Source organism: Lolium perenne, chromosome 1 (assembly GCF_019359855.2).
Source record: "Lolium perenne isolate Kyuss_39 chromosome 1, Kyuss_2.0, whole genome shotgun sequence".
In the NCBI taxonomy this organism is placed as follows: domain Eukaryota; kingdom Viridiplantae; phylum Streptophyta; class Magnoliopsida; order Poales; family Poaceae; genus Lolium; species Lolium perenne.
The window spans coordinates 27,281,168-27,294,611 of NC_067244.2; the positions used below are offsets into that span (position 1 = coordinate 27,281,168).

Below are 13,444 nucleotides of genomic sequence, written 5' to 3' on the forward strand. Positions count from 1 at the left end.
CCAGGCTAAACTTATGTTAAAAACTTCTTTCCTATCAATAAAAATTGAAAATCTTTTGACTTATTAAAAAAAAAGCTAAATTTCAGAAAAAAAAGATGAAACAAAGATGCACATGCACAGTCCTGAGTATGTGGAGAAGAAGAGTCAGCACGAATATCAACTTGTCCCACAGTCCGGATATGGGAAAATTCTATGGGACCTGGTCCATCCCAGCTCATGGGAAAAACTGCATGAACAATATTCTAATGGCACATGAGCTCGGATGAGTTCAATCTTTACAGAATTTATTTCTGTCTAACACACACGTACTGGTATTGTAGTTAGGGGATTTTTTATTCTCGAGATTAAAAAGTATATCAAATTTTACATTAATGCAGATTCGAATTCTCTAAAGCTTAATTTGTACCAGCAAATTATTTCCATAGATCTGAGTGTGATAGAAACTTAATTGCAAAAACCTACTCCAATCCTCAAAAAAAAAAAAAAAAACACTACGAAAGAAATAGTCCCTAAAAAAACACTACTAAAGATTTTTCATCTTAGATCAATCAAATAACTACCTGTACTGAACAAGCATACAGCCCATGTGCCAAAAATAAGAGCAAACCACATAATTATTATACATTAGAAGGTAAAACTTTAAAACTCACAAACTTGCCAACAAAAAATTATTTCCAATAGATTTGAGTGTGATGGAAACTTAATTTTTTAAACTGTAGTGAAGATAAATCGGTAGGCAAAAAAAAAAACTACTATGAATACATCACATATGCATAAACTATTTTTTTGCCATAATAAACCGTGTGCATCTGAATTAATTCTAAAAGCTTACATGAATTATGGACTCAAGGTAGCACCACACCTGGGTATTTGAAATCTATGCTCTAGACAATTATGTTGTTAAGTCAAGATGGCAGTGACGGCTTGTTAAATCAGGAAGGCCGCAACACTAAAATATAACCTGTTTCAAAAAATCTTGGGTTATGTGCCTGGATAAATTAATTTATTTCCTACGACACAACAAAATGCTCATTTTTCTAAGAAAATAGAAATGATGCCCTCGCATTTGCGAGTGCCACCTAGCTAGTTTAGATCTAAAAGCAGCCTGTACGTTTTTACTCTCCAACATGTATTATTTGTTGGAGTTGGTCGATACTGGTAAATCTGTGGTCCCATAGAGTTTTCTTTTTGGGACATCCAACGGTCCAAATGCTCGTGAAAAAACTGCATCGTGGTTCAATTGGAGAATCATTTATTTCCATGGTAGGCCAAACTATTTGACCGAAGCAAGCAAGCAAACTCTGCACCAGAAAGGCAATTTTCCTATGGCGACCCACGAGAGAAAAGCCATATAACTCTGCAACGACTGCACATCAGTCGGTCGTCTTTCTCTTCATTGCCTAACTGGAGTATTGCTCTGAGATACTCAGAGAACTACTTGCTGCAACCCTGAAGCTGTCCTCGAAGCTGCATCAGTTATTTGATCAAAAGGGCATGAACATGCTCGGCGCACAAGGTAATCCTTGTGCAGCAGCACCCTCCAGAGTATATCTTGTGCAGCTGCTTCTTCTCTACTTGCTTTCACTATTCTTCATGGGTTCTCCCCAATCCGATCCTGCCAAATGCCCCGGTAGCTCAGTTGCCATCCCATACCCTTTCACCATCTCCGACAACTCGAGCATAGTGAGAACTCTAGGCTTCCCCATATTGTGCGAACCAGCAGGGCCGATGCTATGGCTCGGAAGTAAGCTGTACACAGTCCTGAACATCTCACTGGACCAGGGCTACTTACGTGTGACCGGCGACACCGTGTACTCCCAGTGCCAGCAGAACAACGGCCTGGTGACCACAAACTTCCTCAACCTTGTGGGCACCCCTTTCACCTTCTCCCACACACTCAACAAGTTCACCGTCGTTGGCTGTGACGCCATGGCGATGATCCGAAGCGGGTACAGTTACCGCGGAGGGTGTGTGTCGTTCTGCTCCTCCGAGGGGAGCATCACAACTGGTGCGTGCTCTGGTGTGGGCTGCTGCCAAGCTTCCGTGCCGGAGGAGCTCAAGGCGCTGGACTTGGAGGTCACCAGCATACGGAGCCAGCTCCAGCAGTCCCCCTCCGGATCTTGGAGCAACATCAGTAGAAACAATACCAGCGCTTGGTGCACCAAGGCGTTCATCGCGGACCAAGGTTCGTACGTCTTCTCCAGAGATGACTTGGACCGAAACCTGACAAACCTGCCCATGGTGCTCGACTGGTCCATATACGGTGGCAGATGCTCCGACGCGCGCCACGCCCCGCAGACCTACATGTGCAAGGAGAACACAGAGTGTTACACGGTGGCGAATAACACCGGGTACCGCTGCAACTGTTCGGAAGGTTTCCGTGGGAACCCTTATTTGCAGGGGCTTGATGGATGCCAAGGTGAGAGATTCATGTTTGCTTACGATTCATGCTTAGGCATTGGTTGCCACCAACTCTATAGATATATGCCTTATTCTGGTTTCCCTTTGTGATCTTGTTTTGCAATTTTGTGTACAAGATATTGACGAATGCAAAGATGAGATGGAGTACCCCTGCACACACAAGTGCATCAACACAGTTGGTGATTTTAACTGTGTATGCCCGATGGGCACGATGGGGGATGGTAAGAAGCATGGCAATGGGTGCAGGAGAGATACAAAACTACTGATTACAGCAGGTTAGTATTTAATTATCTTAAATTTTGATATATCTACATCTGCTCAATCTGCATGAACAAAGCACTTATTTGTCCAAGTTTATACTGCCCTTTTTCAGGTGGAGGCCTACCTTTGCTGCTTGTTCTCCTCATGCTCGGATTCTGGACCCACTGGCTTGTTAAGAAGAGAAAGCTTGCCAAGACAAGACAGAGATACTTTCTGCAGAATGGTGGCATGCTCCTGAAGCAGCAGATGTTCTCTCAGAGGGCGCCGTTGAGGATATTCACATCTGGTGAGCTCGAAAAGGCAACCGACAGATTCAGTGATGATAACATAGCTGGTAGAGGTGGATTTGGGACGGTCTACAAAGGTGTACTATGCGATCAAATGGTCGTGGCAATCAAGAAGGCGCAGCGGGTTGATGAGAGCCAGGTGGAGCAATTCGTCAACGAGATGCTCATTCTTTTTTTTTTTTTTTTTTTCTCATTCTCTCGCAAGTGAACCACAAGAACGTGGTCCAGGTAATAGGCGTTTGTCTCGAGTCAGAAGTTCCCCTGTTGGTGTATGAGTTCATCACCAACGGGGCCCTTTTCCACCATCTTCACAATACTTCGGTCCCGATGCCATGGGAGGACCGCCTGAGGATTGCATTAGAAACTGCCACAGCACTTGCATACTTGCACATGGCTACGAAGCCGCCAATCATTCACAGAGATGTCAAGTCATCCAATATACTCCTTGACGAGAGCTTCACCGCAAAGGTATCGGATTTCGGGGCTTCAAGGCCAATGCCGCTTAACCAGACCCATGTGACCACCTTAGTGCAGGGGACAATGGGGTACATGGACCCTGAGTACTTCCAGACAAGTCAACTGACCGAGAGAAGCGATGTTTACAGCTTCGGTGTAGTACTTATCGAGCTATTGACAAGGGAGAAACCAATATTTTGCGGCAAGATGGATGAGGTGAGAAGCCTAGCGTTGCATTTCAGTATATTATTCCACGAGAATCGGTTGATGGAAATTGTGGATCATGAAGTAGCCGATGAAGCTGGAGCTAGACATGTTAAAACTGTTGCCCAGTTGGCTTTGCGATGTTTAAGGCTGAAAGGTGAAGAGAGGCCAAGGATGATAGAGGTTGCTGTTGAACTTGAAGCACTGAGAAGGCTAATGAAACAACACTCAGTAGTTGATCCCGAAGAGTGAAGAAGAGTGCTCTGTGGTAGACTTGCTAGACTGCAAGAGTGTGGAAAAAAGAGCCTCTGCTTCGGAGTCTAGGTACCACGAGTACAAAGCCAAGGTTAATACCATGGGTACTATTCTACTGCCATCCAGCAATCTCTCATGTTAGCTCTGTCGGCAAGAATGGGAATTGTTTAATTAAGTTGATGTAGTGTTAAGTCTTTCTATTTGCATACAATTGCACTTTGCTGTTTTAAGAAACGCGACATGCTTTGTACAGCGTCATTGTCTGGTAGAATTCATTCAACTCGCTCTTTATTAATATACTAGACCATGATGACGTGTGTTGCCATGCTCTTCTATTTTTGCGATAGAATGATGAGAATTCTCGCAAGTTGAAGGGGGTGCAGAAAATTAAGTTCATAAAAATCTTAGATTTTTTGTTTGTATACTTGTGTAGTTATTCATTAGTGTAACGTTAGTGAACAACTCACCGGGTATTAGAATGATAGATATATGAATGTTGATAAGATTGCATTAGTCTCCAAAAAATAAGTAGTCTCAAATTTCGCTGAACTATTAAGCATGTCCAAAAGGTATGCTAGTTTTTTTTTAACTCTCAAAAGGTATATAAGGTTGATATGGTTCAGTTGTGACTTGTGAGTTGCGACGGGGATAGTAGTTTAAAACTTTTTCAACTCAACTAACTTGATTTGTTTAGCTAAACTTGACCAATAATAACAATTCTGTGGTATTTAACGATATAAAAAAGTTATTTATTTTTAGTGTTTTTTACATCTTGTTTTCCAAATCTCATTTAGATGCAGGGAGAAAACAAATACATACATCAATACATGGCTTACTATGTAATCGATGTCATGATTCATGTTGATTTTGTGCCTTGAGTGTGTTCTTCACCATTTCCAACTGATTCCTGAAAAGACAAAGTTAAAATTCCCCTTTTCTCATTTCTTGACCTAGTAAATGAGAATCTGGAATGCCCATGTACCAATCAAATACCTTTTCTGGAGATAAACATATATTACAGCCCTCTGAAGCAGTCAATGTGTCACATGTCATGTAATGGTATGAAACTTTCTTCCTCCCGCCTGGCCCCTCAGCCCGGATCCTTCATCACCGCCGGCATCCCTCCACATGACCTGCCTAGCCGTCGCCGTGCTGACATGCTCCTCCTTCATCTGGGCGACGAGCCGACGAGCTTCGCGTCTGCAGGGAGCTGCCGCTTCTGGATCCCCAATTGGAAGCCGCTGGTGGTGGCGATCTGGTTCGAGATCATCCGCTCGAGGTCCTCGTCCGCGGCGACGGTTGCGGCGGTGGTGGCGAGAGGGCGGCGGTGCACTGGGTTCGCTTAGGTCACTAAACATCGGGGAGGGAGGAGGCGATGATCGATGTTCAGACCCAGATGGGCCTTAGTGGGGCGTTTAAGGCCCAGTTAACAAGACAAGGCTGATTTTCCTTCCAAAGTACCTGCCCTTGGGGACATGCGGCCCACTGCGGTCTTAACAGCGAATAACGTTCAACGAATGTTTTCAAAAAAAACGTTCAACGAATAACGCCTGCTTCCAGCTGATGTGCCATGGGCTCTTCTAGTTGCCCCACGAGCTCTTGAACTGCAATCTCCTTCTAGAGCTGTATAAGAGAGACCCGGCGCAACAAGCAAAAATGCAATTTTAACAACCTGAAACATGTGAGCATTTCCCCTAACAGAAAAGTTGCGGGACTCTGAACAGTAAAGACCTGGGTAGAGGAGATGGCGGTCATGGCGGTCATCACTGCTACTCCCGCTGTATGTGGGTAGAGAAGATGAGATGGCGGCGGTCCCGTCGATCTAGGGTTAGGGAAGGCTGCAGGGAATGGAAGGCCTAGGGGGAATCACAGAGGAGGGTGAGGAGGAAGAGAGACAGGGAGGAGGAGGAGGAAGCACATAGGAGGAGGGGTCGATCTGCGGCGCCATCGACGCGGGTTGAGCCTCTCCTCTCGAGAGCTCTCTGTTCAGGAGGAGAAGGGGAGGCACGAGCAGACGAGCGAGCAGGCACGCTAGGGTTTCGTCGGCGGTTTCATTCGACAAATAAACGTCTCAGATCGACCCGTAGCTTGTTCCTAGATCGGACGGCGCGGGGTGGCCTTTTTTTCCTACCAGCGAGCACGCGCCATGTGGGTATCGTGGAGCGCCCTAGCATAGGGCAAGGGTACTCACACTTCATATTTCTCAATGATGTGCAAGTAGATTGATCCTTTTTCATTTTCTAGAGGGTAGCGTCCTACTCACACTTCATATTTCTCAATGATGTGCGTCCTACTCCTAGAGCTCCTAGAGCTGCCGTGGTAACCGCTGGGCCTATGTCCACCACCTAGCCGGAAGGGTAGTGCCACCGGGAAAGGAGCTATATAGAAGAGCGTAGCGCCCCAATGAAAGACGCTACCAAAAAGGGCTAATTTAAGTTCCAAAAAAAGGGCTAATTTTTTTCTGAAATAGAATTAGATCGTGCTGACTTTCAAAAAATGATTAATTTTGTCCAAATCAGCCCACCACCTTAGACTTTATATCGAATCACACATAATTATACTTTTTCTTTTAGTTTCTTATTTTTTGGTTCTGTATGCATCTTAGCTATGTAAAAATAGGGCGTAAACTCCTACGGCTTGTATCGCTTTTATGCAAAGGATTTAAGTTCAATAAAATCTCCCATTATAAACAGCAAAAGGAAGATGAACCATCCAGTGACGCGTCAGCGCTGTACATGATGGTGTTGTTTCCATGATTTAAAAAAAGATTGTGTTATTCTCGTGGGCGTCCCCGGGTGATCAAAACCCCCATCTCCGAGTAGACAGCTGTTAGATTAGCCAAAACCAACTATTCAAAGCGTGACGCGGGAAAAATAACTGGGCCGGCCCAGCTACGCTCCAGTGCGCAGCGGGCCGCCTATGAGCCAGTTCTTTTGGGCTACGGTTTGTGCATAAGCCATCCTAGCTTGAGGTGTCCATAGAAACAGCTGTGAAAATAAACTCTTGAGAAATTGTAGTCCAGTTCTTTTTGGCTTTTGCTGTTCTAGCTTATTGTGTGAGTTGTATGATAAAAAGACTGCAATGCCCTTTGGTTGAATCCACGTTTTGACAAACTACTTTTGAATTATCTTTACTATTTTTGAGATAAAATTATCTTTACTATTAACCGGCGATCGGTCGTACGTCGTACGTCCTCGCTCGGCAAATCGTTCTTGGTCTCCATCCAATGTGAACAAGGCCTGGTCGTACGCCAAATCGTTCTTGTTCTGGATCCAACGTGAACAGGCCTGCTACCCAATTAACGGTCCATCATATCTTCTAAAGGTTTGCTCACAGGCCAATCACGAGCCAGCGTCCAATGCGTGAGCTTATGCCAAAGGCTATTCGCAGTCGCACGCTACCGCAGCGGAGGCCATGTCCTAACCTAAGTTGGGAGTTTAAATTAGCTTGTATTTACACACTAAGCAAAAACCACTAGTAGAAAACCTCTCATCAATACCGGTTCTAGAGGGGCATTCATACCGGTTGAGCAACCGGTATAAAATATCTGGCACTAAAGCCCCCCCCCCTTTCGTATCGGTTGCTTACGAACCGTATAAAAGGGGCCTCCACGTGGGCCACCAGGAGAGCTCAGGGTCAAGGAGCTTTGGTACCGGTTGGTAATACGAACCGGTACCAAAGGTTCCCACCCGCGGCAGGGAATTTGCACGAATCTCTACCGCGGCAGAGAATTGAAGTTTTAGGGTTTTTGGAGGGGTTTAGGGATATCGGTTTGTTTCATATCGCGTCGATGCACTAGAAACGCGTTTGGGTTTAGGTAGTACATGAAGATCAAGATGATGCATAGCAAGTTGGTGCATATAATATAACACACATGTAATTGCATAAGATCGCAAATTAAGTAGCATTATGCATGAAGATCGATCTTCATGCATAGTGGTACTCTCCGAGGCGTACTATATATATGTCTATTACATGTAGCATAGTGGTACTCTTCGAGTCAACTATATATGTAACATGTACATCTTCATTCATAGTGGAACTCTGCGAATGGTGGTATGACGTCCCGAAGGAAAAATCCTGCCAATTCCTCGCCTATTGCTATGAAGCGGTCATCGATTGAGAGCTTGTTCCGCTTTCTTGCCAACTATAAAAGAATAAGATACAAATAAATACATGAGCTATGTGTGTGTGTATATATATATATTCAAACCACAATAAAACAACTATTACTGAAACTCAGCACAACTTATGATAAGAAAACAAATTTGTGAATATTGTTTCCGTACCTCTTTATTTTTTTCATTATTCATTCTCTCGCTGACAATTTTGTGGATGTACTCGCAAACGTAGAATCCACAGAGATCAGTCCCTTCTGGTTGTTGCGGGCATTTCTTTACAAGAATATAATTCAATCAAACAATAGTCAAGTATGATAATTAAAGGTGTGTGGACCTAGGTAGTACTACTTACTTTCGCACGCCATCGCAGCTTCGGTGTCCATTCATGGGACTTATCTTACTTGATGAAAGTTTCTCATACGCTGCCCGACAAAAGAAAATGCATAAAAGAGTTATCAATTAGTTCATAGCAGGAAATTAACGAAACAAACCGATAAGAATTAAAATTACCTTTTGAGCATTAAATAACAAGACAAGTATAGTTCCGATTTTTTGCTTAGTGAGTCAAAGACTTCAACTTCTCCAATGTGCATATTGATGACGAGAAGAATAAAGTGAAACCTACGCACGTTTAAATATGTAGTGTCATATATATAAGTCATTAGTTAAAATTTTGACATACGGTGAGCAAAATATAATGTGTTATAAGACAGTAAGACTCACTCGAAGTTGTAAGGCCAAATTATTAGCCTTTTGTCACGTTGTCGCTTCAAAAACCTTAGCAAAGTCTCCGGTGTATCCTTGTTATAGAGGGGATCTTGGGGATCTTCTATGGTTTTAACATGCATTGTGTGCGGGTCAATGAACCCAATGTCCGTGATTTCGTCCCTTTTGCATTCGAGCATCTTCGATCTGCATAATATAGCACACAAAAGATTATAATCTGCAGACAATGAACGAGCTGAGCTAAAGACTTCTCAAATTAAATAAATCACTTACAGACAATAGAAACTGATGATAGATTTGTCGACGTTCACACAGTATTCCTGGAAGTAGTGCTCTTCCCTAACTCGCACCATGATAGTCTCGATCCCTCCCTTTGAGGCATTAAGGTACCACGAATGCAAGTTACGCATACATGTTGGTAGCTTCCTGAGATTCTCGACCAAATCTTTCCCTTGAACAAATTGATATGCTCGTTCAGCGAAGGCGTAATCGGTTGTGTCTTGTCGAGAACTTTGAACGGGCTTCCCGTCAAACACCTTGAGAGGGGCAACCGATTGAACGGGTTGTTGTCCGAGCTGGTAGACTTGGTGTATCCCTTTTATCTCCCTGATACCCAATTGAACGGGTTTTGTCGCCTCGATAATCTTGTCATACGACCTTTCAATAGAACGCCTATAGTTAGATGACGGCGATGGTACAGGGTCATATAGATTCTCAACGGTACGCACAACTTTCACCGGATCTAGTGTCTTCTCGAAAGGTATCTCTGGCACTTTCGGTGCAAAAAAAATTTCACCTCGGCCTCAACGGCTTCCCTGTTTTCCTCGACACTTTTTTCCCAAGGTAACTTCTCAATGGGCGGCTGTGGTTTCTCCGTTCTAGATTTCTTCTTGGGCGGCGTACCGTTCCGCTTAACGGACGCTGTCTTACGCGGAGGATCTCGAGATGGTGGACTCACGCTGGGGTCCCTCTCAGGTAGGTGTGGACTTGGCTGCTCACGAGGACTGCCACTAGGAGGAGTCGATGGCATTTGCTGCTCATGTGTAGGAGTCGGTGGCCTTTGCAAAAGGACGACGTACTTCTTCGGCCATAGGGCGAAACCGTGCTTGACATCGGCCAGTGTCCTCTCATCTTCACCTCTAGGAATATCAAGCTCCACTGTTTCAAAACCCGGAACAACTTAATCCACCCCGACACGAACACAACCAGGTGGAATGGGCATATGATGGTGCATTGCTCCATCTTCACTTGGGTACACATAGCCGACCGCCACCTTAACGGACGCGGTCCTGAATAACATATGTAGCGCGCAATCTGTCTTCTCCGTGACATAATCCACGGGGTAGCTTCCTCCACATCCGTCAAGATGCGAGGAACCGACACTGCTTCTTCGCTGAGATGGGGCAGCATCGGCTTGTGGATCCTGTAGAAACAGCGGCTGATCAGGTGCCCTCTGATTTTTCTCAAGAGTCTCCACCCTATTTAACAATTATGTTAACGTGTCGGCGTCCTTCTTCTTCTTTCGCGAACGGCTTCTATAAGTGTCAGCGCTGTCCGGCCACGCTTCCTTCATGGTGAGACCTGGACGAGCTCGTACCCGTCCAACGTGTTCAGGGTTCCCCAGAGCGAGTGTCAGCTCGTCATTCTCTCGATCGGGAATGTACTCTCCCTTTCTGACCTTTTTCAATTGCATCTACAAGCTTCGGTACAATTGCCTCAATTTTTTCCTTCCATTTTCCCTTCACAATGATCAGCCCTGTCTTTGGGTCCAACCCTGCCCCATGAGCGAACAACCAGAACTTGGACCGTTCGGGCCAGTCCCATGTCTGTGGAGTGATTCCTGCATTCATCAGTTTATTTTCATACGCTGTCCACTTCGGAATGGCCATCTTGTAGCCACCTGACCCCAAATGATGCAGAAGTTTCTTCTTTGAAGCATTTTCGGTATTTTTGATCGATCGGGACACAAAAGTAGACGATTGCTTATACCTCTTAAATGCTGGCCAGTGATCTTTTATCTTCACTAGATTATCATCGAATACTGGATCTTCATTCTTATATCTGTCCCATAAATTTTTCTTCCAGGACTGGAATTGTATGGCCATCTTCTTCCATGTTCATTCCTTGACTTTATTCTTCTGGCCTTCCGTCATGTCTTCCGGTAGGCTGAATGATGAGGACATCCCTACCGAACTACTACCTCCGCCATTGCAAGATGAAGACAATGTTGCTGATGAAGTTAGGATTGGACCCATTACAAGGGCTCGTGCGAAGCTACTTAAGCAACATGTGAATTCGCTCCTAAACGATACTTTGATTGATGAGAACTTTATACTACCTAAGTCATTTCACTTATGTATGATGAGGTATGAGGAGGGAGCAAACATCGCACGAGGAGGAGAGGAGCAGCTGGATATGGCGTTGGACGTGAAGACATTCCACGGATGCGCGAGGGAGGAGAGGGAGGCATGCGCAAGACAAGAGGAAGTCAAAAACAGCTATGTTTCGGTTTGGACAAACCGAAGTGCTGATTTTGAAACGGACGCCATTTATTCATACGAACTCGGAATCAAGCAAATGAAGAGTCGTTGGAAAGATAATTTCAAGTGCTCTCCAGAAAAAATATCACCGGCACATCCGGCCAAGGATGGGCGGCGCTGCCGGCCCTGCAGGGGCAGCACTGCCGGCCTGTGCACCCCGGCACTGCCGGCCACCCCGGCACTGCTGGCCTCGACACCCCGGCACTGCCGGCCTTGCCCGAATTCGACCCAGTTTTGGCCGAACCTGTTTTAGGTCGGTTTGTATCGAACTATTTCGACCCCTGGTCGTCCTGGACGCCTATATAATGAAGGAGATATGCCCTAGAGGCAATAATAAAGTGGTTATTATTTATATCTTTATGTTTATGATAAATGTTTATATATCATGCTATAATTGTATTAACCGAAACATTAGTACATGTGTGATATGTAGACAAACGAAGAGTCCCTAGTATGCCTCTTAAACTAGCTTGTTGATTAATGGATGATTAGTTTCATAATCATGAACATTGGATGTTATTAATAACAAGGTTATATCATTGTATGAATGATGTAATGGACACACCTAATTAAGCGTAGCATAAGATCTCGTCATTAAGTTATTTGCTATAAGCTTTCGATACATAGTTACCTAGTCCTTATGACCATGAGATCATGTAAATCACTTATACCGGAAAGGTACTTTGATTACACCAAACGCCACTGCGTAAATGGGTGGTTATAAAGGTGGGATTAAGTATCCGGAAAGTATGAGTTGAAGCATATGGATCAACAGTGGGATTTGTCCATCCCGATGACGGATAGATATACTCTGGGCCCTCTCGGTGGAATGTCGTCTAATGTCTTGCAAGCATATGAATAAGTTCATAAGAGACCACATACCACGATACGAGTAAAGAGTACTTGTCAGGAGACGAGGTTGAACAAGGTATAGAGTGATACCGATGATCAAACCTCGGATAAGTAAAATATCGCGTGACAAAGGGAATTGGTATCATATGTGAATGGTTCATTCGATCACTAAAGTCATCGTTGAATATGTGGGAGCCATTATGGATCTCCAGATCCCGCTATTGGTTATTGGTCGGAGTGAGTACTCAACCATGTCCGCATAGTTCGCGAACCGTAGGGTGACACACTTAAAGTTGGATGTTGAAATGGTAGAACTTGAATATGGAATGGAGTTCGAATATTTGTTCGGAGTCCCGGATGAGATCCCGGACATCACGAGGAGTTCTGGAATGGTCCGGAGAATAAGATTCATATATAGGATGTCATTTTATGTGAATTAAAATGACGCGGAAGGTTCTATGGAAGGTTCTAGAAGGTTCTAGAAAAGTCCGGAAGAAACCACCAAGGAAGGTGGATTCCACATGGGACTCCACCTCCATGGCCGGCCAACCCTAGTGGGGGTGGAGTCCCAAGTGGACTCCCCCTTAGGGGGCCGGCCAACCCCCCCCCCCCCCCCCCCATATGGGAGGTGGAACTCCCACCTGTAGTGGGAGTCCTAGCTTGGGTAGGTTTCCCCACCATATGGAAGGTTTTTGGTTCGGGTCTTATTCGAAGACTTGGAGACCAACACTTGGGGTTCCACCTATATAATGAGGGGCCAAGGGGAGGGGGCCGGCCACCCTAAGACCACAAGCTGGCCGCCCCATAGAAGTGGCCGGCCACCCCCTCCCAAACCCTAGCCGCCCCCCTTCTCCTCCATATCTCCCGCGTAGCTTTAGCGAAGCTCCGCCGGAGTTCTCCACCGCCACCGACACCACGCCGTCGTGCTGTCGGATTCAAGAGGAGCTACTACTTCCGCTGCCCGCTGTAACGGGAGGTGGACATCGTCTTCATCAACAACCGAACGTGTGACCGAGTACGGAGGTGCTGCCCGTTCGTGGCGCCGGAATTGATCGTGATCAAGATCTTCTACGCGCTTTTGCAAGCGGCAAGTGAACGTCTACCGCAGCAACAAGAGCCTCATCTTGTAGGCTTTGGAATCTCTTCAAGGGTGAGACTCGATAATCCCCTCGTTGCTACCGTCTTCTAGATTGCATCTTGGCTTGGATTTCGTGTTCGCGGTAGAAATTTTTTTGTTTTCTATGCAACGTTATCCTACATATAAGCCCCAGGGACGCCCCCAAATTAGGTTTAGACCATGATACGTACAATTTGCATCACT

At 45.2% G+C, this 13,444-nt stretch overlaps 1 pseudogene; it reads left to right on the plus strand.

Moving 5' to 3' along the window:
• Positions 1–1,460: 1,460 nt before the first annotated feature.
• LOC127344716 (wall-associated receptor kinase 3-like) lies at positions 1,461–4,179 on the plus strand (annotated as a pseudogene).
• Positions 4,180–13,444: the final 9,265 nt, after the last annotated feature.